Here is a 7,786-nt window from a genome sequence, read left to right as displayed (position 1 = left end):
AAATTTGAGAATACGGAATCTGAACGATGAGCGTAACTGTATCTAACTTGCCTTAAACTGAATGTAAAGGGCCAAAGAAGAAGGGTTTTATAGCTTTTTCTCTGTACATCCATTTGGAAGGGGCCATAACTTCAGTATTTTTTTTAAATTTCAAGATGTCATCAATACTTTGGGGCTTAACACCTTGCACAAATAACTGAAATTATAGCTTACTGTGATCTCATTAGTTTGAAATCAGATTTTATTGCTTTGAAAACGGCTTACCATTTCTCAGTCTATCCTCTTTGGTTAGCATGTTTTTCCTATAGTCCCATAAATCAGATGGTCTGAGCAGGTTTTTCTATTTGGACACTGAGGTCATTGAACAGAACATAAGTTGAGGTACCCCTTTACCACTCTCAGGGAAGATAGACTTCTGCAGTGTGTTTCAGGGTCTAATTTTGCTCTGGGCCATAGCTGAGTCCACCTAGAATCCCGCCACAGTACAAAGGTGTTCGTACAGGCTCTCAATATTGTGTCAGTGGCAATTTACAGAAATTTCCTGGAAGATTTAAAAGCCCATAAATGGGCCAGGTAGGTGGAAGTTGGGAAAAGCACAAACTAAATGATAGTATTTATGGAGACTGAGCCAAAGCAGCACTAGATCACCGAGGAGAGGTGACCACGTCCCTCCTGAAGATGCTATGAAAGAAAACTTCTTCCCATGAAGGAAAACAGACCACATTTGGCTGTAAGGGAGAAAAACATCTTGATCTTTTGGTTTTAATAAGCAATTTCCTAAATAGCTAAATTAAGTTAAGTTTAAGAAGAAACTGAAAAATAAAATGAACAGAAATGTGAACCCCAATGTCCTTTAAAAACGCCTTTATAATTTTCCAAGGAACAGTTTTTGGTTTCGTTAAGGAAAAGCAAATTTGTCATCTTTTCTGGCAGCCTCAAACTATTTGGTTTCTAATTCCTAAAGGAGTCATTTAGCTCATTGAAGAGTAAACCCAGCTCCCCCAACAAACACCCACTGCCTGCTTGGAGCTTGGGAATCCCTCTGGGGAGGCTCAAGGGCACCCCCAAGGGCATGGCTCTGTGTCCAGTCCCTGCTGGACACTGCTGCATAGCAAGTCCAAGACAAGCCAAGGGGCTCCAGGAGAGAGGGCAGCACCAATCTTGCCATTAGGGTGGTCAGCTTTCCTCTGCCTCTTCTCTTTCCCTAAAATATTAAGTCTTCCTGCCAAGATAATGTCCTGGCTTGTGCAGATGCAAGAAACAGGGCAGAAGGCCACTCCACTTTGTTTTGCCAGGAAGTTAACCTTGGACTCTCAAAGGAGCACTTAGAATTCTGTGGAAGCAACACCCTCCAAATACAGCAACCCCACCATTCTGGAGGCCAGATTGCTGTTGACCTCAGCTTTCCCAGCCACAAAGTATTGGGAAAAGGTCTTTGAGGAAAAGGTGGTCACAAAGCCTATCCACTTTTCTCAGGCTAGTGGACCAGGCAGATTAAGGAGGAGGCCCCAGGAGTGGTACGGACATTGCCTAGGATACTGGTTTTGAAGGAGTACTAAAACCCAAGTGGAATAAACTAGAAATGTGATGTCAGTTAACTCAGGCTTTCACTTACAGCTTTTCAGTGGAAGTAAGAGGTTCCTTGTTGCAAGGAAGGTCTTCTCAATGAAGCATTCAGTTTTGTGATGACTCCATGCAGGCAGCGGGGCACAACTGCAGGCCGGCCTCAGCCTCCCCCTGCTTGTGTCCACAGGTCAAGACTGGAGTCACATTTCCATCAGCTGACCTGTGAAGCTAAATAATGCATGGCTCCTAAGATGCTGTTTCCTGGAAATGAGGGTTTTAAAAAAATCTTTTATTGCCTAAACGATAAGCTCTTTAACATACCTCATAAACAGTCTAGCTTAGAAAATCGCCCACAATAAGTGTAAGTAGCCATTCTCTTGTTTTGAATGTGGAGAAAGAAGTATATGATTTTTATTCATGGAATTTTCTAACCTTCACTGTGTTGAACAAAATCCGCTTTCAAGGAGAGTGACATTATTACTGTCTTGGGAGCCCCTGTGTCTGTCTGGCCCTACTGGTTTGACTTGCTTGGTTAATGGTTCTTTCTCTGTCCTCAGCGGCTAGGGATGGACCACTGACAGCGGAACATCTGGTCTCCAAGAGCCAAGTGTTATGGTGAGTGTTTTCTTGCTCTCAAGTGAGGGTGACCAACTATTGTGGTTTTTCCCGGATGGAGGGTTTTCAGTGCTAAAACCAGGATAGCCCCAGACAAGTCAGTCACGTTATTTCTGGCCAACTTATGCCGAGGGAAGCAGCAGAGTAAGGGTTTGCCACGTACGGGCTCTGGAGCCGACCACCTGGATGAGGGCCTGTCTCCATCATTTCACTCGCCATGTAACCGTGGGTAAGTGACTTAACCTCCCTGCTCTTCAGTTTTTCACACCTAAAAATAACATCTACCTCTTAGGGCTGTTGTGAAGCCAAAGTAAGATAATGTATGCAGAGTGCCTCTCAGTGTGCTGTGCACGTAGGAAGTGCTCATAAATGGTAGCTGCTGCTGTTGTTGTATTTATTATTATCTGCTGGTATAACGGCAGTAGTTGGTTGGGCAATCCTGTGGGAAAAGTAGGAACTGATACATCTGATGTCAACCCAGAGCCAGCCAGAAGTGACCAAATAACATTCATGAAAGCTTAAGAAGGGGGGAAAGTGGGATTATGTTCTTCCTTTTGGAAACTGTTTATCAAAATGAATTTTAATTTGAAAAGTTTGGGTGTCTATAGGGACAAATTTCCATGATCTGGAAAATCCAGGCAGATAGATTTTTTGGATAAGGGAGGCACAACTCTGTGTGCAGGCTCAAAGCTCTGCAGGCCTCTTCAGTGCCCTCAGTGAGGAAGGGAGGGAGCCTGTTGTTCTTCAGCCCCTCTGGGGCACAGTATTAGGCTGCAGACCCTTGGCATGTGTTATGGAAAACCTGAGCTGGGGCTCCAGACACATGTGTTTTAGATCAGTATTAATAGCGTCTGCTTCTGAAGCTCTTATTTCCTGTAAGCAAATTTTTGCTGAGTCATTTGAGCTCATGCATCTTCTGAGACAGTGGTCACATGACCAGATGAAACTTGTGGGCCCACTGCTTGCCTGTGGGCACATATTTTTGCAAACTTGATCGACTAATATTCCTTCACAGATCACACACTGCATGCCCTGCGTTGACTTAGGGGCCTAGAGTTTACTGGAAGGGGTAGGGTCCAGCTTTGTCCACAAAGAGATTGCTTTCTAGCAGGGAGGACAGGTCCATATTCAAGGACTACAAGTTGAATCTTAAAGAGTTTTCTAAACTATAAACAGAAGTATAAACCGTGTGACTGTTAAGCACAGAGTAATACGTTCTGACTGGGGAGAATCGCAAAGGAAGGCACATTGAGTTAGGCTTTGGAAGAAAAAATAGAATAAGTAAGACTTTGAAAAGCTGAGAAAGGGAAAGAAAGTTTGGGCAGAGGGCGTGAGGAAGCTGTAAAATGTATACAGGTTCAGGGCATCATGTCAGGCAATCGGCATGCTTTATTGGACCATAGGAAGCCCAAAGGCAGTTTCATGGGAGATCAGTTGGGCCAGCTAGTGGAAGATGTGGACTGGATGTGAGACTACAGAGTTTGTGCTTTCTTTCATATGCAAGGAGGAAGGGAAGGCAGTCAAGAAAAAGAGCCGGTATGATCATGGCTAGGTCTTAGAAAAAGGAATTGGTCAAGGAGGGAGTCTGTCGGCAGTTCTATGCAGGATGCAGGAAGACAGGAGAGAGCAGAGGTATTAGCTACAAAATGCAGGTCAGAGTTGTTGAGGCCCTGAACTTTGGAAATGCCAGAGAGAATGGAAGGGAGGGAAGAAAAGAGACTAAGGAAACACTTGGGAGGTGGAAAGAGAAGATTTATCTACATTTATCTACCTCCAACTCCAGTGTGGGAATTGGGCAGGGTGGGAACAACTGGGAATGGAAGAGGGAATTGGATAACAATCTGGATGACAGGTGGTGAAGAGGAGGGAAATGGGGTTGTTTAGCTCAGAAAGAAGGTTGACCAGCACCTTAATGAGAGTGTGAAAGAGACCAATGACAACTGTTCCCTGATCTCTTCAGAAAATGGGTCAAGTTAAGGTCTGAAGAATGTGGAGGAGAGGTAAGAAAGAATTTTCAAGTGGGGACCCAACAGCAGGAGACGTTTTACTGTGAGCTCCAATCTTTGCATCACTGCCTGGAGATGGGGAGATATGCCTCCTTCCATCCCCCTTACTAAAAACCCAGCTCAGTCCCTCCTTGGTCAGTTGTTTTCCTCCTAACCCAGAAAAGTCAGCATCACTGTTGTACAAAGCAATGGACATGGATTCACCACTGGAAATAGCTGTGCTAAATTCCTTTGTTAATTTAAAATAAGCATACTGAATGTAGCAGGAATAAGTGGGTTTGGGTTGTAGAACTATCAAGGACAAATCTCTAGAGGTGGCTGGTAACAGAATGCCACTTAAAACAGCTTTGCCAGAAAAAAGGGTGTGTTGGTAGGTTATGGGGGCATCTCGGGTCGCCCAAGACAGAAAGTGACTGAGACTTACTGAGTCCTGAGAGCCCTGCTTTGTTCCCTGCTTCTGCCTCTCTCTCTATCAGCTGCCTTTTCTCTCTGCAGGCTGACCTTGACTGTTTCAGCCACCGCATAGCACCGGAATGGTCTGTGCTCAGTGCAGGGGGTCAGAGACAGTCAGATCTTGTCTTTCTATCCCAGTTCCAACTGCCTGTGGTCTCTGGCCCAGCCTGATGAACAAAGTCCTACAGCACAAGCCTAGCTGCTGAAAAGTGTGCATTGCTGTGGACAGGGTGACAGTTCTCAGGGAAGGGGTCACGGGCTAGACAGTCACCTCCTAACATCTCTTTAAAAATCATGACAGGATAAAACCTCAAATCTTCTCTGCGTATGTGGCAGAATATTTGAAATGCAGAGACCAGGAATATATTAACCAACATAAAGAACATCTAACATAAAATTATTTAGAAAAGTCACCATTCAGAGTTATAGAATCATATGATGCAAATAAATTATCTATTAAGGTGGCAAAGAAAACATTGACCAGCCTTTGGCATTCTTGAAACTCACAAGGGGTCAACCAGTCATCACTGTTCTGTGAACACGCAGGAACCATCACTTCCGAACCTCCTTCAAGCTTCAAGTTTATGGCAGCTTTGTTTTGATTATGTCACTTCCCTTCTCAGAAATCATACGTATTTGTGTTGCAAGTCACCATAAAACTTTTTAGAAAGAATTTCAAGGCCCGTACCATCACATCTCATTACGCTCTAGTCCTTCCTATTTGCTTCGATTCTGTTTGCTTACCTCCTATTGTATCCAATCTCAGTGGTTTCAAATCCATGTCGTATATTAGATTCCTGTGTCTCACCCCTGAAGATTCTGATTCTGGGTCTTGGGAATGTGTATATTTTTCAAAAGGTTTTTAAAAAATATATAATTGGCATACAATAAACTATATATATTTACAGTATGCAATTTGACAAGTTTTAACATATGTATATGCCTGTGAAACTACCACCAAAATCAAGACAATGAACGTATCCATCGTGCCCCAAATTTTCTTCATGCCCCTTTGTCACCTCTCCCTCCTGCCCTGCCCTTCCTGCTTCTCTGTCCCCAGGAAACAACCAATCTGCTCTCAGTTACTATAGATTAGTTGTATTTCCAAGAATTTAATACAAATTCCAGCTCTTTCTTGTCTAGCTTCTTTTACTTTCTTTTTATAATGATTTTGAGATTCATCATGCTGTTGCTTTTATCAATAGTTCATTCCTTTTTATTGCTGAGTAGTACTTAGTTGTGTGGATATATCACAATATGTTTATGCATTCACCTGCTGATGGATTTGGATTGTTCCCAGGTTTTGGCTATTACAAATAAAACTGCTGTGTATGTTTGTGCACAAGTCTCTTATTGGGCATATACTTTCATTTATCTTGGGTAAACATCTAGGAAGAGAATGACTGGAGAATGTGGTAGTTATACATTTAACTTTATAAGAAACTTCCAAACTAGTATACAAAGTGGTTGTACCATTTTACATTTCACCAGCAGTATATGAGAGTTCTAGCTCTTCTACATTCTTGCCAACATTTGATCAGTCCTTTTAACCGTAAACATGCTAGTAGGTTTATAGTGATATCTCATTGTGGTTTTACTTTGCATTTCCCTAATGACTAATTATGTTGAATGTCTTTTCATATGTTTGTCATCTGTGTTGTTGTGGGTTTTTTTTTGGTGAAGTTCCTGTTAAAATCTTTTGCTGATTTTTAAAAATTGTGTTGTCTTCCTTTAATTGAGTTTTGAGAATTCCTTATATAGTGTAGATACAAGTCCTTTATCAGATATGTGATTGGCAAATATTTTCTTCCAGCCTGTGGCTTATCTTTTTATTTTCTTAACAGTGTCTTTTGAAGAGCTCCTAATTTTGTCTTTTAAGAGTTCTAAGTTTCGATTATTTGTTTTTTCTTTCACGGATCACACTTTTAATGTTATAAGAAACTTCTGCCCAACCAAAGGTCACAAAGGTGTTCTCCCCTAATTTTTTTTCTAGAAGTTTTACAGTTTCAGGTTTTACATTTAGGCTTATGATCCACTTTAAGTTAATTCTGGTTAGTTGTAAAAGTTATGTATTGAAGTTCAGTTTTTTTTGTGTGTATGTATAACCAATTTGTTCTGGCACCATTTGTAGAAAAGACTATCTTTTCTCCATGAATTGTCTTTATGTTACACTTTTGTTGAAAATCAACTGACCATTATATGTGAGTCCATTTCTGAACTTTCTGTACTGCTCCATTGATCGAGTTGTCTATCTTTACACCAATACCACACTGTCTTGGATATTGCAGCTTTGTAATATCTTAAAGTCAGGTAGTGTAAGTTCTCCAACTTTGATTTTCTTCTTCAGAGTTGAGCTGTTTTAGTTTATTTAGGTCTGTCACGGGCTGAGTGTTTAGAGGATTATTTCCCCAACAAAATTCATATGTTGAAATCCTAACCCCAAGTATCTCAGAATATGAGTGTATTTGGAAATAGGGCCTTTAAAGAAGTGATTAAGGTAAAATGAGGTCATATGGGTTGGCCCTAATCCACTATGACTGATGTCCTTATAAGAAGAGAAGAACACAGGTATAAATAGAGGGAAGACCCTGTGAACACATAGGGTTCACAGAAGAGCAACAGAAGAAACAACCCTGCCTCCAGAACAGTGAAAAAATAAATTTCTCTTATTTAAGCCACCTAGTCTGTGGTATTTATTATGGCAGCCCTAGCAAACTAATATAAGGACCATCACATTTCCACATGGATTTTTAAATCAGTCTGTGATTTTCTAAAAAGTGCCTGCTGAGATTTGGATTAGGACTGCATTGAGTCTATAGATAAATTTGAGGAAGATTAATGAATTAACAACATTGAGTCTTCCAATCTATGAACACAGTTTATCTCTCTTTATTTAGATCTTCTTTAATTTTTATAAGCAGTGTTTTATAGTTTTCTTTGTGTGCCTTACCCAGCTTTTGTCAGATCTATCTCAAAGTGTTTAACATTTTTAATGTTATTATAAATAATATTGATTTTCATTTTAATACCTAATTCTTCATTGTGCATAAACAGATTTTTAAATGTTTTGTTTCTTAATCAAACTTTTCATTTTGAGGTAGTTGTAGGTTCACCTGCAGTTGTAAGAAATAATAACAGAGAAACCC

At 40.9% G+C, this 7,786-nt stretch overlaps 1 pseudogene; it reads left to right on the top strand.

The window, feature by feature from the left end:
- The first annotated feature begins 2,352 nt into the window (after positions 1 to 2,352).
- LOC103018631 (phosphoglycerate kinase 1-like) overlaps positions 2,353 to 7,786 on the top strand; it is a 53,873-nt pseudogene continuing 48,439 nt past the window's right edge.

The sequence above is a fragment of the Balaenoptera acutorostrata genome, chromosome 1 (assembly GCF_949987535.1).
Source record: "Balaenoptera acutorostrata chromosome 1, mBalAcu1.1, whole genome shotgun sequence".
Lineage (NCBI taxonomy): Eukaryota > Metazoa > Chordata > Mammalia > Artiodactyla > Balaenopteridae > Balaenoptera > Balaenoptera acutorostrata.
This window is presented reverse-complemented; position numbering and strand designations above follow the sequence as displayed.